Raw genomic sequence first — 20,618 nt, 5'->3', positions numbered from 1 at the left:
ACTTAGTGTATGTAAACTACTGACCCACTGGAATTGTGATACAGTTAATTATAAGTGAAATAATCTGTCTGTAAACATTTGTTGGAAAAATTACTTGTGTCATGATCCAAGTAGATGTCCTAACGGACTTGCAAAATCTATAGTTTGTTAACAAGACATTTGTGGAGTGGTTGAAAAACGAGTTTTAATGACTCCAACCTAAGTGAATGTAAACTTCTGACTTCAACTGTACCTACTTAATTAACCATTTAAACATGCAGTGGACAAAGATAGAAAGAGACTCCCATTTGTGAGACTTCTCGCGGTGCTGTCAGAGGAAACGTATACTGTCTTATCTATTCTGGTTTAAAGCAGTAGCATGCTTAGCTTAGGGGAGGATGAGATATCTGTCTGCCAGAAACAGAGACAGGGATAAGTGTAATCCTTTGGCACTGTCCTATTTTAGTCCTGTAGTCTGGAGGGAGGGATGGATACCCACTGTGCCACACTTGATTCAGTTCTCCATGTTGCCAAGTGTGAAATCAACTCATCAACACATACCTCGTATCTTTTCACACTTCTGGTAGGGCTGAGATGATAAGGCAGATTGTAAACTATTGGCAATATAGTAACAGCTGTGCCTAACCACATGGGGTTTTCACCTTTTGTTATTTTTCAACCTAAGGTCTAGGGATAGGGATAGCAGTCAGGATAGTGGTTGATGTTGGACTGGTATTTTACCTTAAAATTCCTAAGTGATGCCTAAAATTCAAAGTGGTTAAGACTATGGTTTCACATACTTCTCAGCAGTATTTGGGATTGATTTGAATAAATTCCTTGAGTAATTGTTTGAAGAGTCTACAGGAGGCACATTCATAGTACGAAACAGTGTAGGGCATAACAGTTTGAACTTGTATTAAAGGAAATTGTTTGTTCCAGCAGATCCCGAGTACCAATTCATTAGCCAAACAGGTGCAAATGTTCTTAAGGCAGTACAGTAATGTAGCGAGCTCACCAGGCACATCACATCTCTGTTCTCCAACATCCTCTCTCTATGATTCCCTCTCTTGATCAGCCTCTCTCTGTTACCAGGCATTCTATCATGATTCTCCACCAACAGTAGCTACAGTACATTCTCAGGGATCCCAATATACAGAGTCTATTTTATTTTAGCCAAGGGACACAAAAGGCGCACATAGCAGAATATTCATGCACTCGCTAATTCAATCATGTCCAGAATAAATCAAAAGCACATTTTGCCCAATAGCTCAAACCACGTCAAAGTTGCATGAAGTTGCTGGGTGCCATGAAAACAGAAAATGTTGATAAACAGTCTCCGTTCAACCACACGACAAACACTCAGACAGACACTCAGGCACGCACACACACACACACACACACACACACACACACACACACTTGGGTTTGGTTTATATATTATTCTAACGGGATGTCGCCTCAACAACCCCTGGTTGCAACCATCGGAGAGGCTGTATGAGAAGCCAATTCATTTTAACCAATCACTTATTAGCAGAAATCAGAATTACCGCCCTCTCTCCTCCATCTTTCCTCTGTCTTATGGTGGTCCTAGGCTAGAGAGCGAGGGAATGAGGTATCTTGAGAGCTATTTTGGCCCTGCAGTATTATTCCCCGACAGAAATACTGTATGTGCTATTGATTACTCCACAGGATCCAACCATCGTATTAGCACGATTAAATAATTTGTTTAGCTATTTTTACAACCTCATTGTAAATTCTATGAATAAGTAAATAACTCATTTTTATTAAGCTCAATGCATTTTGCCACCTCATGCTGATTTATTCATGTTGTGGTAAGAATGCAAAATTTAGGCTTTAAAAAAATATATCTGACAGTGTGCTACTATTACAGCGATATATCAACAGGTCTGGGGCTTGACTTCCTTCATAGTCAGTTACTGTTCTAAGGTAGAGACACTCCAGTATTGCATAGGTGTGTGTGTGCAGTTTATAGAAGGTACTTCATCGAATTCCTTTTCCAGGTATGATACCACAGCGTCTGTGAGACACGATTAGCCTCAATCTGAGTCTCAGCGTAATTCCGTAACCATGAAATTGCGCATGACTGTTATTCCTTCAGGGAACATTTGAGGAACATTTCAATAGTTTCTAAGTGTGTCCTAATCGTTGATTTTCCTTGTGCTAACATGACTCATCCGAAAAAGAAAACTAATGCTACAGCTAATGAGAACGAATGAAAAACCGAACAGAAAAAAAAAAGATATCTTTATCCTGCCAAAGCTTCATCCATAAGATATATGCATCTTCTTTTGACAGGAGCAGTTTTTTTTTGTGAATCAGTCACTTCAAATTCCTATCAAAACCACAGCCCATAATAGTAGTGCATTCAGTAAGGCCAAAAAACATGTTGACATGCTGCCGTCAAGCTTAACAAATTGACAAAGATTTGTAAACACAACCTGTCACATTTCAAAAGCACACAGCCACATGGTTGAATAAAACATATTGGACCACACGCAAACACTGTGCCCTATTTTCTCCAGTCTTTGCTTCGTACCCAAAGCAATTTTACACTTCACGGTGCCATTCTGTAGTCACTTGAATGCGTCGGAAGCATGGAGTAACATCAACTGAAAATTGAGGATCGTATAACAGGCTTGGATACAGCCAAAGCTGTTTATGTGTCTTCATTTGCTGGATGAAAGGGGGAGACTAGGGGGAGAAGAGGTGAAAGTGGGGGAGACAGGATGTTACTGATATGAATATATAGATGGAATATATGTTGATAGATTTCATTTAAAAAATGTACTCTCTCTCACGTAGACAATTTCACCCCTCCTCTCTCTCATTCAAAAAAGCAGTTCAGAAGTTGTTTTGCTTCTCTTTTGATCTGAAGAAGTGTATTACCCAAATCTACTGTCTGCCCTATGCAGTTGATTTACCAGAGAGAGAGAGAGAGCTACTCTGTAAGATGGGGTGAAAGCTAAAAGAGTGACTCACCATGCCTCTGTCTGGCCAAATACACTTCTATAATGTATTCACTTCTCTTATAATAATTAACAAGCACAGATTATTTTAACTGCAGGTGGTAGCAGAAAAAGCTATGGTGGAAAGTGTTCTGTCCGTTTACTCACTGCCTGTGTGGTGATGAAAGAAAGGATTATGAACAGAAAACCTTCCACACACAGTATGCTGCTCTCAAAAGTCTATTCACCTGACGAATACACCTCTATGGGCCAAGCTTTGATTGTCTTGATATCTGGATGATGTAGAGAGGAAATTCAGCAACTCTTGGAGGATAATATAAGTAATTTAAAAAGTTAACACGTTTTGGCTTTTTGCTAGAGTGAGGTAGTGGCAGTGATCCTTTCCTTTTGAAATGATATCTAGATGATGAAATAATATTTTTGGGCTCTGCAATACTGCACACAATACTTAATTTTCTTACAAGTATTTCTTACAAGTTTACACACACCTTAGCCAAATACATTTAAACTGTTTTTCACAATTCCTGACATTTAATCCCTGTTTTAGGTCAGTTAGGATCACCACTTTATTTTAAGAATGTGAAATGTCAGAATAATAGTAAAGAGAATGATTTATTTCAGCTTTTATTTCTTTCATCACATTCCCAGTGGGTCAGAAGTTTACTTACACTCAATTAGTATTTGGTAGCATTGCCTTTAAATTGTTTAACTTGGGTCAAACTCTTCAGGTAGCATTCCACAAGCTTCCCACAATAAGTTGGGTGAATCTTGACCCATTCTTGCTGGCCTCTTTGCTCGCATAGGCTGTTTCAGTTCTGCCCACAAATGTTCTATATGATTGAGGTCATGGCTTTGTGATGGCAACTCCAATACCTTCACTTTGTTGTCCTTATGCCATTTTGCCACAACTTTGGAAGTGTGCTTGGGGTCATTGTCCATTTGGAAGACCCCACTGCGACCAAGCTTTAACTTCCTGACTGATGTCTTGAGATGTTGCTTCAATATATCAACATAATTTTCCATCCTCATGATGGCATCTATTTTGTGAAGTGCACCAATCCAACCCGCAGCAAAGCACTCCCACAACATGATGCTGCCACCCCCGTGCTTCACGTTTGGGATGGTGTTCTTTGGCTTGCAAGCCTCCTCCTTTTTCCTCCAAACATAACGATCGTCATTATGGCCAAACAGTTCTATTTTTATTTCATCAGACCAGAGGACATTGCTCCAAAAAGTACGATCTTTGTTCCCATGTGCACTTGCAAACTGCAGTCTGGCTTTTTTATGGCAGTTTTTGAGCAGTTGCTTCTTCCTTGCTGAGCGGCCTTTCAGGTTATGTCAATTTAGGACTAGTTTTACTGTGGATATAGATACTTTTGTACCTGTTTCCTCCAGCATCTTCACAAGGTCCTTTGCTGTTGTTCTGGGCTTGATTTGCACTTTTCGCACCAAAGTATGTTCATCTCTAGGAAACAGAACGCGTCTCCTTCTTGAGAGGTATGGCGGCTGCGTGGTCCCATGGTGTTTATACTTGCATACTATCGTTTGTAGAGAAGAACGTGGTACCTTCAGGTGTTTCGAAAATGCACCCAAGGATGAACAAGACTCGTGCAGGTCTACAATTTTTTTTCGGAGGTCTTGGCTGATTTCTCTTGATTTTCTCATGATGTCAAGCAAAGAGGCACTGACTTTGAAGTTAGGCCGTGAAATACATCTACAGGTACACCTCCAATTGACTCAAATGATGTCAATTAGCCTATCAGAAGCTTCTACAGCCATGACATCATTTTCCAAGCTGTTTAAAGGCACAGTCAACTGCTTACCCACTGGAATTGTGATACAGTGAATTATAAGTGAAATAATCTGTCTGTAACAATTGTTGGAAAAATTACTGGTGTCATGCCCAAAGAAGATGTCCTAACCGACTTGGCCAAAACTATAGTTTGTCAACAAGAAATTTGTGGAGTGGTTGAAAAATGAGTTTTAATGACTCCAACCTAAGTGTATGTAAACTTCCGACTTGAACTGTACTTGGTTTTCCATATCCATCGATTGTCTCCATCCAAATGGCTTCCTCTATAGGCCTGATGTGGGGCATAGAATTTTCTCCCTAGGAGGCCTGTGTGGCATAACATTCCATTGGATATACATTGTGTTCAGAAAGAATTCTGAGCCCTTGACTCTTTCCACATTTTGTTAGGTTAAAGCGTTATTCTAAAATGGATTAAATTGTATTTTTTTCCTCTTCAATCAACACACAATTCTCCATAATGTCAAAGCAAAAATGGAAATATCACATTTACATAAGTATTCAGACCCTTTACTCAGTACTTTGTTGAAGCACCTTTCCAGCGATTACAGCCTTGAGATTTCTTGGGTATGACGCTACAAGCTTGGCACACCTGTATTGTGCAGCAGAAAAAGGTTCCCTGACCAAGGCCCTTCTCCCCTGACCAAGGCCCATCTCCCCTGATTGCTCAATTTGGCTGGGCGGCCATCACTAGGAAGAGTTAGTGGATCCAAACTTCTTCCATATAAGAATGATGGAGGCCACTGTGTTCTTGGGGACCTTCAATGCTACCCTTCCCCAGATCTGCCCTTTTGAAAAAGCACTATAGCGTTCCTATAAGAAACTGTATGTTTTTTATAAACCCCTATATCTAGCTTATGGTATGCTATGATATATAATTTTGCTATGAAAATACGAGTCTCTATAGTATGTATTTTTTTTACCTATAATAATATCCAATAAGATTTCAATAGTATAAATATTGTGCAGCATCTCTATAGTACTCTTATGAATTTAAAAAGAGTTCCTGTGTTACTTTCTATAGCATTCTCCTGAAGTATTCCCCTTTCCCCATTCCCCTTTCCTGCAAGCAAAAAAAGAAAGCCAACCAACATTTATTTTGTATGCCAACATGGGTATAGCCAGGTTACATTTGAAGTAGTCTGAATTTGGTGGATGGATACTTTCAATACATTAAATCCATTAAAAACATGTTGCATCTTAGTAAAAACAGACCAGTAATATTAATGTACATTTATTTTTCTTTAAAAAAAATCTATTTAAAACGTCTTAAGGCTAGCTTCTGGGCCTGCTACTCAGGCCCAGAAGCTAGGATATACATTGGTAGATTTGGATATAAAACACTCTAAGGTTTCTAAACTGTTCAAATTATAGCTGTGAGTATAACAGAACTTATTTGGCAGGCGAAACCATCCAGAATTGTTTTTTTTTTTTGAGGTCACTCTCTTTTCAATGGGTTTTCTATGTGGATCTAGAGCACTTGCTTGCAGTTCCTATCGCTTCCACTAGATGTCAACAGTCTTTAGAAATTGGTTGATGTTTTTCCTTTGAGAAAGGAAGAAGTAGCCATTTCCTATCTGGGTGGAAAGCCAAGTGTACTGTTGTGGTTGGGGTGCGCGAGCTGAATGCTCGCTTCACTTTGTTTTCATCCGGTATTAAACACAGTTTATTCCGTCTTAAATTTTATATATTATTTACGTTTAAAAATACCTAAAGTTGGATTAGGAAAGTTGTTTGAAATGCTTGGCCAAGTTTACAGGTAACCTATTAGATACTTTGTAGTCATGTAGCATGAGTTGGATCTGTATCAAATGCGCCAAATAAATGAACATTTTTGAGATATAATGACGGAATTTATCGAACAAAAGGAAGAAGATCTTCAAAGGTAAGGCATTACTTATTTCTTTATTTCTGACTTTTGTATCGCACCTAACAGGTTTAAATACGATTTTCATGTGTTTGTTTGATGGGTTGCTGTCCTCAGTTAATATCAGGGTTTGCTTTCGCTGTAAAGCCTTTTTGAAATCTGACACTGTGACTGGATTAACAAGAAGTTAATCTTTAAACCGATGTATAACACTTGTATGATTTATTATTATGAGTATTTCTGTTTTTGAATTTGGCGCGCCGCTATTTCACTGGGTGTTGTCAAGCGTGAAGGGATCACTATAATAACCACATGTACAATATAATATATAAGTGATGGCTCTTGCATCACTGCTGTATGTCCCTGATAAGTTATCAATGAGTGATACTATTATAATCACACAGATTCAATGACATAGAACACACATTCTGTGATCTCCAACTATTGCTCAATTCCAATGAAACTAAATGCATGCGTTTTAACAGGAAGCTGCACGTCCCTAACATACACTAGACGGACCCGAATTAAAGTATGTGGATGATTTTCTTGGCCAGGTCTCAATTGCAAATGAGTATCAGCTCTCATTATGAATCAGCTCAATAACATCAACCAGCTCTCTTAAAAACACCCAAAACTCTCATAAATGTTTGGCAGAGGGACAAGCCAGCCATCCACATAAATACATTTACACTTGATATCTTCCAAAGAAACAGCTTTTTTTTGTCTCGACCTCTCAACTTCCACACACATTTTGTTTGATGAGATGCCTAGATAGCAGTTGATGAACAAACTGTCAGCTTGAATTCCATATGGTTGAACCACAAAAATGGGAATAGGTTCACAGAAGCAGTTTGTTTGACAAATGCAATTCTGTCTAACAAAGAAACAGAACAGCAGTTGTGCACAACATCCATTTTTTAACACGAATGAGGTGTTATCCCTTTTTTCTGAGATTTGGTAGTTATTTGTGTGATAAACAATCTGTTCATAAATGAATCGTCCGTATGACTCCACAGGCTGGGACGGGACAGATCCGGTAATTAAATACTCTACAGCAAGTTTTAGAGAAGCCGTGAGGTGAAGAGGTGCAGATTCTCCAAGAGTTTTGAGGGAGATTTTGTCTCCTTTCAGTGTCCTGCCTGCAAGCTTTGTAAGGAATATACCGAACTCTGGGTGAAATTCTAAAACACTAAGACGTCTTGCCAAAGAAAGAAAAGTTGGCAAATTTGTTGCGGAACACACTATGTCCCATGGAAAAGAGATTTCAAACTTGAATTGTTACCCTCAAATGTAAAAGATGACGTTGCCCAGAGAGGCCCCTAGTTCAGTACACTATCAGTAAGGTGGATTAGCTGACGACAATTGAAATAAACATTTTCTTGTCCATAAAATTCTTCAATTTTATTGACAAAGATGACTAAAGAAATGTGAGCTAATATAAGGTCACACTGTGAAATAGATCCTTGAAGCAAAATATGCATGCTGAATGTAAGCAGAATTTTTTTTTGTAATAATGGAGCCTGAAGGTGTAACGCACTCTATGCGTTGTGGGTGCGGAGTCAGGCGCAGGAAGTAGAGGGTAAAGAACAATGTTTTATTCCGGCACAGGGAAAATGGTCACACCAAACACCAGGCGCAATAATAAGACCGGCCCAAAACCAGGACCCAACAAGTCCGGAGAAAAAAAAAGTTAATCGCACAACCACAAACATGAACAGAGGAAAATCAAGCCTGCACAAAGAGCAGCTTAAATAGCCCAACTGAAACCTAAACATGAAACAATAAGACAAAACAAACAGAAAAAGGAAAAGGGATCGGTGGCAGCTAGTAGACCGGTGACGAAGATGGCCGAGCCCCGCCTCCTTCGGTGGGAGTCGTGACAGAAGGATACAAAATAGCCAATACCCTACTAGACTGCAATTGGATGCAGTCTATCACAGTGCCATCCGTTTTGTCACCAAAGCCCCATATACTACCCACCACTGCGACCTGTACGCTCTCGTTGGCTGGCCCTCACTTCATACTCGTCGCCAAACCCACTGGCTCCAGGTCATCTACAAGGCCCTGCTAGGTAAAGTCCCCCCTTATCTCAGCTCGCTGGTCACCACAGCAGCACCCACCTGTAGCACATGCTCCAGCAGGTATATCTCTCTGGTCACCCCCAAAACCAATTCTTCCTTTGGCCGCCTCTCTTTCCAGTTCTCTGCTGCCAATGACTGGAACGAACTACAAGACTGCACTTGTGAAGGTGGTAAATTACCTTTTAATGGCATCAGACCAAGGCTCTGCATCTGTCCTCGTGCTCCTAGACCTTAGTGCTGCTTTTGATACCATCAATCACCACATTCTTTTGGAGAGATTGGAAACCCAAATTGGTCTACACGGACAAGTTCTGGCCTGGTTTAGATCTGGTTTAGAGCTTATCTGTCATCAAGATATCAGTTTGTCTCTGTGAATGGCTTGTCCTCTGACAAATCAACTGTAAATGTCCATGTTCCTCAAGGTTCCGTTTTAGGGCCACTATTGTTTTCACTATATATTTTACCTCTTGGGGATGTCATTCGAAAACATAATGTTAACTTTCACTGCTATGCGGATGACATTTCAATTAAACATGGTAAAGCCCCAAAATTGCCCTCACTAGAAGCCTGTGTTTCAGACATAAGGAAGTGGTTGGCTGCAAACTTCCTACTATTAAACTCAGACAAAACAGAGATGCTTGTTCTAGGTCCCAAGAAACAAAGAGATCTTCTGTTGAATCTGACAATTAATCTTAATGGTTGTACAAGGTTTGACAAACATATCAAGACTGTTTCAAGGACAGCTTTTTTCCATCTACGTAACATTACAAAAATCCAAAAATGATGCAGAAAAATGAATCCATGTCCTTGTTACTTCTAGGTTAGACTACTGCAATGCTCTACTTTCCGACTACCCGGATAAAGCACTAAATAAACTTCAGTTAGTGCTAAATACGGCTGCTAGAATCCTGACTAGAACCAAAAAATATTACTCCAGTGTTAGCCTCCCTACACAGGCTTCCTGTCAAGGCAAGGGCTGATTTCAAGGTTTTACTGCTAACCTACAAAGCATTACATGGGCTTGCTCCTACCTATCTCTCTGATTTGGTCCTGCCGTACATACCTACACGTACGCTACGGTCACAAGACGCAGGCCTCCTAATTGTCCCTAGAATTTCTAAGCAAACAGCTGGAGGTAGGGCTATCTCCTATAGAGCTCCATTTTATTTTTGCCTACCCACGTGAGAGACGCAACTCAAGATTGAGTGTAGTCTGGCCCAGGAGTGTGAAGGTGAATGGAAAGGCTCTGGACCGCCCTTGCTGTCGAACCGCCCTTGCTGTCTCTGGCTGGCCGGTTCCCCTCTTTCCACTGGGAATCTCTGCCTCTAACCCTATTACAGGGGCTAAGTCACTGGCTTACTGGTGCTCTTTCATGCCGTCCCTAGGAGGGGTGCGCCACTTGAGTGGGTTGAGTCACTATTGTGATCTTCCTGTCTGGGTTGGTGCCCCCCCTTGGGTTGTGCCGTGGCGGAGATCTTTGTGGGCTATACTCGGCCTTGTCTCAGGATGGTAAGTTGGTGGTGGAAGATATCCCTCTAGTGGTGTGGGGGCTGTGCTTTGGCAAAGTAGGTGGGGTTATATTCTTCCTGTTTGGCCCTGTCCGGGGGTATCATAGGATGGGGCCACAGTGTCTCCTGACCCCTCCTGTCTCAGCCTCCAGTATTTATGCTGCAGTAGGTTATGTGTCGGGGGGCTAGGGTCAGTTTGATATATCTGGAGTACTTCTCCTGTCTTTTCCGGTGTCCTGTGTGAATTTAAGTATGCTCTCTCTCGAATTCGCTCTTTTTTCTCTCTCGGAGGAGGACCTGAGCCCTAGGACCATGCCTCAGGACTACCTGGCATGATGACTCCTTGCTGTCCCCAGTCCACCTGGCTGTGCTGCTGCTCCAGTTTCAACTGTTCTGCCTGCTATGGAATCCTGACCTGTTCACCAGATGTGCTACCTGTCCCAGAACTATTATTTGAACATGCTGGTCATTTCTGAACTTTTGAACATCTTGGCCATGTTATGTTATAATCTCCACCCGGTACAGCCAGAACAGGACTGGCCACCCCTCATAGCCTGGTTCCTCTCTAGGTTTCTTCCTAGGTTTTGGCCTTTCTTGGAAGTTTTTCCTAGCCAATGTGCTTCAACACCTGCATTACTTGCTGTTTGGGGTTTTAGGCTGGGTTTCTGTACAGCACTTTGAGATATCAGCTGATGTACGAAGGCCTATATAAATACATTTGATTTGATTTGACTACAAAAATCTCTGAAACTGGAAACACTTATCTCCCTCACTAGCTTCAAGCACCAGCTGTCAGAGCAGCTCACAGATTACTGCACCTGTACATAGCCCATCTATAATTTAGCCCAAGCAACTACCTCTCCCCCTACTGTATTTATTTTTTTATTTTGCTCTTTTGCACCCCATTATTTATATCTCTACCTTGCACATTCTTCCACTGCAAATCAACCATTCCAGTGTTTTACTTGCTATATTGTATTTATTTCGCTTTTTTGCCTTTACTCCCTTATCTCACCTCACTTGCTCACATTGAATATGGACTTATTTTTCTACTTTATTATTGACTGTATGTTTGTTTTACTCCATGTGTAACTCTGTGTTGTTGTATGTTTTGAACTGCTTTGCTTTATCTTGGCCAGGTCGCAATTGTAAATGAGAACTTGTTCTCAACTTGCCTACCTGGTTAAATACTGTATACATTTTTTTTAAACAGTGACTGAATAAAACAGAAAAATGCACAACACTCCGATGCTTTCCAAAATGTTATTATATGCAGTGATCGTGGTATTCTCTATTGCTTTGGTGGCTTGAGATTTAGCATTCGAGAGTCTAATTCTGTAATTTGTCAACCTATGTACCATGGATTCAAACAGTTGCAAACAGTGTCCAACCAAAGAGACAGAAGTTGCCGAGTTATGCCGAGGAGAACAGAATGCATTTAGTCACACACTAAACCAAACATAATGTTGAACAATGAAAGCAAAAACAGTGTTGACATTTTGCGGAATGTCAGTGTAAGCAGTGTGAAATTCATTATCCTTAAATTGATTGTGTGATCTTTTATTTTGCAGTTGTTGACTGTAAGGATAGGATCTTACATTTCCTCTGCCTTTGGGGACAACTTTACCGGGGTGCAAGCACCAGTCACAACCATATTCACCATTGAATTGCTTACAGTAACGAAGGATTGGCCTGGCAATTTCATCATTCACGAACAAATCAAGAAGACCTTGGTCCTCTTCAGAATCCCACTGCTATCTCTCCAGAGTAATGGGTTTTGGGCTAAATCGCAAAATTCATCAACAAAAGGTTTTTAGAATGTATCCATTCGGGGGTTTTCTGGGCCAAACCAAAGTCCTGCAACCATCTAATTTCCTTTCCGATGTATATAAGGTAGTTCATCTATGGTAAATTGAAGGGGCCAGACAGTAATTTGAGGAGTTAAAAATGGGTACTCCATCACAGTTCCAGGTTAATGTTAAATCATCAGCAGATAGCCTCTTTCAGTAATGTCTTGTACATCTTTCCATCCATGACATCCTCGATTTCATATTATTTTTCCTTCAATGTTTTCCTCAAAATATCTATTCCATGGTTCTCCAGTGTATCTCGAAGAAGGTCCCTAAAAGGTATTGATAAAAATAAAAGTTTTCTTTCTCTGATGAAGGACTTTCCACAATGTAAGCAATTTGTGTCTTCGCGTTGCTTTCATAAGTTATTTTGGCATTCATCGCAAAAGAAATGAGAGACAGCTGTCAGGGCTGGATTACCCAAAAACGTTTTGAAGAGATATTTAGATGTTGGGGACAAGCATATTCAGCAAGGCAAGTAGGTCTATCAGGGCAGTCCCAGTCCGGTGATGACGCAGAACAAAGAGCATTATTGCCATAAGGCACTGCCCCATTGTTACTGATTCCCCAGGGTAAATACTTTCTTCATTCTGAAAAGAGTTAGATGCAAGGTACAGTGCCTTGCGAAAGTATTCGGCCCCCTTGAACTTTGCGACCTTTTGCCACATTTCAGGCTTCAAACATAAAGATATAAAACTGTATTTTTTTGTGAAGAATCAACAACAAGTGGGACACAATCATGAAGTGGAACGACATTTATTGGATATTTCAAACTTTTTTAACAAATCAAAAACTGAAAAATTGGGCGTGCAAAATTATATCCCACCGCCTTGGTCCGTACAATTGCCCTTATTTTAGCTCCCCAAAAACATAATACCTCCAGATCAACTGTAATGTCAATACCATTGTAAAGCACAATTTCTCCCCTTTCCAACAGAATCAATTACATGACCTAAACGCTGCCCGTTTCTGCATAATTCAAGCAGGCAATGAGCCCCGTCAGGTATTTTTTTAAATGGCGGGTGGGGAAGTGAAACTAATGCGTGATAGTGAGAAGGAGAGATGTTTTGTGCGAAAATTGCTTTTTTTCACTCGATCTGTCCAACTTCTCACCTTATCGCCTCTAAAATGTAAATAAAACACTATAAAGAGTTAATATAATGTGTCATTACATACCTATTTGAAGGTTTGTGTCGAATTTGAATCAGGTTTTTAGGGCGGTGCTAAAGTGATCTTAGAAGTAACAGCTGCTTTGAGAATGATGATCGCATGCAATGATGACGAAAAAAATGACTAGGCATCCCTACCTTACCCCCGTCACTGTCCATTTCTTGTTTTTAAAGGATGATAGAAGTGCTACACCTGGTGGGGAGAGATTGTAAGACAGAAATAGTTGCTTTATGTGTGCAGTACGTTACGACATGACACGACAAGACGTAATGGAGGGTCAGTTTGTTTAAACTTTTCTCCAATACTATAGAGCCATTACCATGTCAATCAACGCTTGAATAGAAACATAGTTCACAGCTCCGATTTTGATGTCAACAGAGTCACTACAGTCCCATTAGTTTTCTTTGTAGCCTCGTTTGAATGTTGCGGTTGCGCACATTTGTACGGAATGGGGTGAGTTTACGTTAAGTTAACTAGCTAGCTACCCAGCTAATGACACAGTGTAACGTAGCTAGCTAACAAGATATGGTTAATGGTATCAATCGTTAAAAAGTAATACAGCCAAGACATTGGCTATCACAATGACAACTAATGTAGCTAACGTTAGCTAGCTAAGGAAACAGTTATATTTTTAAGTTCACTAGTATGTGTAGGTAGCATGCTAACCACTGGCTAGTTAGCTAACTAGCTGCTGGTTAGCAACCAAGCTAGTTAACACATACTAACTGGCCTGATTGCCAGGTTGTTTTGTTGTAAATAAGAATTTGTTCTTAACTGACTTGCCGGTTAAAATAAAGGTAAAATAAAATGTATATCTAGCTAGTAAGCTAAGTTGCAAACACAGCTTATGATATTATGGGGTGAGGGGTGTATGCAACATGGTGAATGATGTGAGCCGCTCCTAGCTATTGCCTAGTTAATAATGTTCATTTTTACTTTGTAGAAGATTGCAAGAGACTAGTAGAAATGTTTAAAAAAAAGGACCAGGTCAGAATGTGCAAGAGAAATGAGGGAGAAAATAAAGAAACCGCATTATGTGGAAGAAGTGGAAAATACTACTCAAAAGGTATACTTAGTTGTGAAATTTACCAGCGATATCTTTGCGCAAAACCTGTAATTTCCTGACTGTAGCTATGTTGCTCTACCAGAGTGCATGACAGAAAAAAAGGGGGCCGACTCCGAAAAAAAACATTAGGCGGGAACTAAATGGTATAGTGACTACCAATCTATTAGTTGAATGCATGATGCATGCAAGTGTAATGATAGCACATTATGTTCTATACTGTGTGTTCCCAGACATGGCTGGTGGATCTACATACTTCCTCCAACCCCCGAAAGCAGTACTCCAAGACATAGCCGTCACAACTCTATCAGACAGCATGGCAGGGTGACTTTAAACCTTGAGCTGTATAGCGAGGATGAAAACTAGTCACAATTTGAATACAAAAGCATGTGAAATAACATTGTAACAGTACAGCAAGCAGAAAATGTCATGCCATGATCTGTTTCACATGACCTTGTGCTTGTCTCCACCCGCTTCAGGTGTCGCCCATCTTCCCCACATATCCTCTGGGTATTTATACCTGTGTTTTCTGTCTATCTGTGCCAGTTCTTCTTGTTGGTTCATGTCTACCAGCGTTTTGTCTCAGCTCCTGCCTTTTCCAGTTTCTCTTTTCTTACCCTCCTGGTTTTGACCCTATCCTGTCCTGACTCTGAGCCTGCCTGCGCTGTCCACTCTGCCTGTCCTGGAGCCTGCCTGCTGTCCTGTACCTTTGCTCCACCCCTGGATTACTGAACTCTGCCTGTTGCTGACCCTGAGCCTGCCTTCCGTCCTGTACCTTTGCCACTACTCTGGATTATCAAACCCTGCCTGCCTTGACCTGTCGTTTGCCTGCCCCTGTTGTTACAATAAACATTGTTACTTCACACAGTCTGCACTTGGGTCTTACCTTGATCCCTGATAGTACGAACTGGCCATGACTGACCCAGCAGAATTGAACCAGCTCCGCAACGCCATCTCCTCCCAAGGAGCCACCATTGGTAGGCAGGAGGAGTTGCTTCGCTGTCTGATGGAAGGTTTCCAGGCGGTGGCCGAACGTTACGACCTAGCCTTGGACTCATTGCGGGAGCAATACCTGTGGGTTGCCTACTAGGCAGGCTACCACAACGGTAACCCCCCATCCCCTCTGTAACCCGGCTGGTAGCAGTGTTGTCACCCCAGTTTCCCGAGAACACTGTTTACCTCCCCGGGAGCGCTACAATGGAGATTCCAGAACCTGTCGGGCCTTTCTCTCCCAGAGCTGCCTTTTTCGAGCAGCAGCCTTCTTCATTCCCCTCGGACCGCTCGAAGATAGCGTACATTATTACGCTGATGTCGGGGAGGGCACTCGCCTGTGCCACGGCTGTGTGGGAGCAACAATCCGCCGCCTGCCTCAGTCTGGAGGTATTCATGATAAATGAGAAAAGTTTGAGGCTTCGGTGTCCTGGAGATAGGTTGCCCGGAAGTTACTCCAGCTTTGGCAGGACACCCTCAGTGTGGCAGACTATGCAGTGGAGTTCCGCACGCTAGCGACGGAAGGTACCTGGAACCCGGAAGAGCTGTTCGACACGTTCCTGCACAGATTATCGGAGGAGCTGAGCAGCCCGAAAACTACAGATGGATCTCGACTCACTCATCGCTTTATCCATCCGGATTGATGGTTGGCTACGGGAACGTAGGAGGGAGAAGAGGTCTGATTGTGGTCCAAATCGCTCACTCGGGTAGATCCCACCATGCAGCTGTTGAACTCCGGAAGTCCCTGGCATCTACGTCCCTGAGAGGATGTGTTGCAGCTCAGCAGGGCTAGGCTGTCTCCAGCCGAATGCGTACGCAGACTTGAGACCCAGAGTTGTCTGTATTGCGGCACTGCCGGTCATTTTGTGTCTACCTGTCCCTTCAAGATACCTAGCTCATTCGCCTCTTTTGTTACAGTAAACATTGTTACTTCACACAGTCTGCATTTGGGTCTTACCATGATCCCTAATAGAAAAATACTGTATGCATGTGCAGTTTTGCTTAATTTAAGGTAAATGTTTAATGCATATTATAGCGCAATGATAATTTGTCTTAAGTGTTTTAACTTATAGATCGGCATATAGGATTATGCAAAACATATTCACAAAACTATTTCTCGTTAACTACTAAAACTATCTAACGGAGTACAGCAAGCAAACAACTTGAGTCACGGCAGGACAATGGTTTTATAATTCAAATACATTTACTTACTTAAAGGGGTGGTTCATCTAAAAATACTTTTAACCTCATTAGAACATTTGCCTAGGCATTAGCCTTTACCAGAGACAGTTTTTAGGTTAGTTGGATCAGTATTTAAAAACTGCGACATTTCCCAAAAAACATCTATTTTGCTTTTAAATGAGTTACAAAAATTAACCAACTAGAGCTAATTTTTTATTCAGTTCATGTCATCTGATTGATACTATTCCTCTTGGTTCAAAGATAAGTAAGTAGGCTCTGAGCCAAGTGGCGGCTCGGCGCAAATTATTCGAAAAGTACTTCCTGGATTTTAATTTGAAAAATTACCGATATCATAGGGAAATATTTGGCTCGGGAAATATTTTAGCAAAGTAATCTTATCGAGATTTTAACTACAAGGGCTATTGTCACGCAGAGCGGAACAGGTGAACCCAAGAGCAGACTCAGACAAGGAAACTGGGATGAGGTAACCAAGGTATTTACTGAAACACAGGGAAGATTGAGTGCAGACCAGGGGAGGCTGCCAGAAACTGGGTGCGGGGGCTGATGCTGGAGCGAGAGGTGTTGGGACAGAGTTAGCAGGTCCGGGAGGGGAATCCAAGGGAGCTTAAAGTGGGGAATGCAGGACAGAGTAGCAGGACTGATGATAAGTCAGACTGGAGACGGACCAGAATCAGAGCGGTCAGAATGAGCAGAGATTACGATCTGGCAGTGTGGAAGTGGCAGGACTGAGTAATTGTAGAGTTCTTGATTATGGACAGGTTGCAGCAGGTGGGGATCTGCTCTGACTTCAGCACACCTGTCTCCGCCCACACAATCGCACACACACAGAGGGAGAGGAAGAGAGCACTGGGGGAGTGGTGGTAGGTCAAGGAGACATCGGATGAGCACTAGAGGGCGTGGCAGGAGCAGATGAGACATATTACAGTGATTGGAGGCACCGGTGGTGTCTTTCAAATGTATTTATGATAAACTTTGACATTAAATGTGGTTTCTATGGGAGAGGTAGACATAGAATTTGCTGATGAGCTAAATGAAATACTGATCCACCCAACCTTAAAACTATCTCTGGTGAAGGCTAATGCCTAGAAAAATGTTTTAGTGAGATTAAACATATTTTGTGATGAACCACCCAGAGAACATATGCTTGATTTAGTCCAAAACTCAAATCGAATATACTGTACTTAGATAGAAGGGGAGATTTACAAAGAGGGAGAAAGCGAGAGAAAGAAGATAAGGGTTGTATAGTTACATCAATCGTGACAATGTGAAAAACAATGTTTTATTCAATTTAAATCATAAAGGAAAGTTTGAATACATTGTTGATAACTACTACAGTACTGTGTAAATAGCACATTTTGACCACAGCTTCTAAAAGGCCCAAAATCATGTGTAACTGGCTTATTGTTTTTATTAAAGTTATTGTTTTATGATGTTTTACTGGTGGAACTGGCAGAGGGTGTTAAACTCCAGGCGAACATTAACACTCGACTGAGCAAAAAAACATCAAAGTGCATTTCTGAGCTCATGACAGCTCTGTTTCACAGAGAGGTGATGGCCGTCTCTTCGTTGACAGGAAAAAATTGAAATGCATTCTGGGACCAGGAGGCAAAGAAACAGCTGTGCCCAACCAACGTGTCTGCCATTTGCAGCAAGTTGCTTAGTTATTTTTTACTATAAATACTGTACAATAACATGTAGCATTTTGAAAGATAAGACTTCTTTCAAATTATAGCAGAACTACGAGTACTGTAATTGGCCAAAAAGGGGTTTTGTAGTTTATTTTATTATTTTATGATTTATTTATTACAAGAGTGTGAATGTGTGCATGTAACCTGATCTCAGATCTATTAGTTTGTGCCAAGACCGTTGATTAATGAATTTGGGGATAGGCAGGCTATTCTGTACACAAAGCAAATTTCTTAAAGCACTGTTATTTTTCTCCACAGTCTTTTTAATTAGGCAACACCAGATGGAGGAGAAGGATGTCTTAAAATAATTTGATCGAAGCTTAAGAATGAGTTAAAATTGCTTAAGAAGTCCAAGAATTAGGTTTAAAAATGTTTTTTACTCAAATGGAGTAACCTGGAGTTTAAGGCCTTTTTGAATTGTTAACTCATTGAAAGTTTATAATTTTTCAAATATGAGGTCCTAGCATGTCAACTTCTTATTGTACACTGAACAAAAAAACTCAAAAGTCTACTGTCGTTATTGCTGTAACATTGCTATAATATTACCATAAGATATACAGTTGAAGTCAGAAGTTTATACACACCTTAGCCTAATACATTTAAACTCAGTTTTATAAAATTCCACCCCTTTATTTGTGGTGGATGTGAAATGTCAGAATAATAGCAGAGAGAATTAATTATTGTTTTTCTGGGATTGATTTGCACTTTTCGCACCAAAGTACGTTCATCCCTAGGAGACAGAACGCGCCTCCTTCCTGAGCGGTATGACGGCTGCGTGGTCCCATGGTGTTTATACTTGCATACCATTGTTTGTACAGATGAACATGGTACCTTCAGGCTTTTGGAAATTGCTCCCAAGGATGGACCAGACTTGTGGAGGTCAACAACCACAAAAATCTGAGATCTTGGATCTTTTGATTTTCCCATGATGACAAGCAAAGATCCACTGAGTTTGAAGGTAGGACTTGAAATACACTGCTCAAAAAAATAAAGGGAACACTAAAATAACACATCCTAGATCTGAATGAATAAAATATTCTTATTAAATAATTTTTTCTTTACATAGTTGAATGTGCTGACAACAAAATCACACAAAAAATGATCAATGGAAATCAAATTGATCAACCCATGGAGGTCTGGATTTGGAGTGACACTCAAAATTAAAGAGGAAAACCATACTACAGGCTGATCCAACTTTGATGTAATGTCCTTAAAACAAGTCAAAATGAGGCTCAGTAGTGTGTGTGGCCTCCACGTGACTGTATGACCTCCCTACAACGCCTGGGCATGCTCCTGATGAGGTGGCGGATGGTCTCCTGAGGGATCTCCTCCCAGACCTGGACTAAAGCATTCGCCAACTCCTGGACAGTCTGTGGTGCAACGTGGCGTTGGTGGATGGAGCAAGACATGATGTCCCAGATGTGCTCAATTGGATTCAGGTCTGGGGAACGGGCGGGCCAGTCCATAGCATCAATGCCTTCCTCTTGCAGGAACTGCTGACACACTCCAGCCACATGAGGTCTAGCATTGTCTTGCATTAGGAGGAACCCAGGGCCAACTGCACCAGCATATGGTCTCACAAGGGGTCTAAGGATCTCATCTCGGTACCTAATGGACAGTCAGACTACCTCTGGTGAGCACATGTAGGGCTGTGCGGCCCCCCAAAGAAATGCCACCCCACACCATGACTGACCCACCACCAAACCGGTCATGCTGGAGGATGTTGCAGGCAGCAGAACATTCTCCCAGGCGTCTCCAGACTCTGTCACGTCTGTCACGTGCTCAGTGTGAACCTGCTTTCATCTGTGAAGAGCACAGGGCGCCAGTGGCGAATTTGCCAATCTTGGTGTTCTCTGGCAAATGCTGAACGTCCTGCACAGTGTTGGGCTGTAAGCACAACCCCCATCTGTGGTCGTCGGGCCCTCATACCGCCCTCATGGAGTCTGTTTCTGACCGTTTGAGCAGACACACACACATTTGTGGTGTGCTGGAGATCATTTTGCAGGGCTCTGGCAGTGCTCCTCCTGCTCCTCCTTGCACAAAGGTGGAGGTAGCGGTCCTGCTGCTGGGTTGTTGCACTGATGTACTGGCCTGTCTCCTGGTAGCGCCTCCATGCTCTGGACACTACGCTGACAGACACAGAAAACATTCTTGCCACATCTCGCATTGATGTGCCATCCTGGATGAGCTGCACTATCTGAGCCACTTGTGTGGGTTGTAGACTCCGTCTCGTGCTACCACTAGAGTGAAAGCACCGCCATTATTCAAAAGTGACCAAAACATCAGCCAGGAAGCATAGGAACTGAGAAGTGGTCTGTGGTTACCACCTGCAGAACCACTCCTTTATTGGGGGTGTCTTGCTAATTGCCTATAATTTCTACCTGTTGTCTATTCCATTTGCACAACAGCATGTGAAATGTAT

General features: G+C 41.7%; 1 long non-coding RNA gene and 1 pseudogene across 2 annotated transcripts in view; one reads left to right on the top strand and one right to left on the bottom strand.

The window, feature by feature from the left end:
• The window catches only part of LOC149974404 (uncharacterized), a 286,443-nt gene that overhangs the window by 168,562 nt on the left and 97,263 nt on the right, over positions 1–20,618 (top strand). Inside the window, exon 3 of one of the 2 annotated variants that reach the window (XR_016489344.1) lies at positions 10,527–10,593. The exons of the other annotated variant lie outside the window; for it this stretch is intronic. This is a non-coding gene — a long non-coding RNA (uncharacterized LOC149974404). Of the gene's footprint in view, positions 1–10,526; positions 10,594–20,618 lie in introns of those variants that run through there. 2 annotated transcript variants of the gene reach the window in all.
• LOC149974405 (uncharacterized) lies at positions 10,664–14,879 on the bottom strand (annotated as a pseudogene).

The sequence above is a fragment of the Oncorhynchus mykiss genome, chromosome 20, assembly GCF_057628025.1.
Source record: "Oncorhynchus mykiss isolate SJ-2025 chromosome 20, ASM5762802v1, whole genome shotgun sequence".
Taxonomy (NCBI): Eukaryota; Metazoa; Chordata; class Actinopteri; order Salmoniformes; family Salmonidae; genus Oncorhynchus; species Oncorhynchus mykiss.
This window is presented reverse-complemented; position numbering and strand designations above follow the sequence as displayed.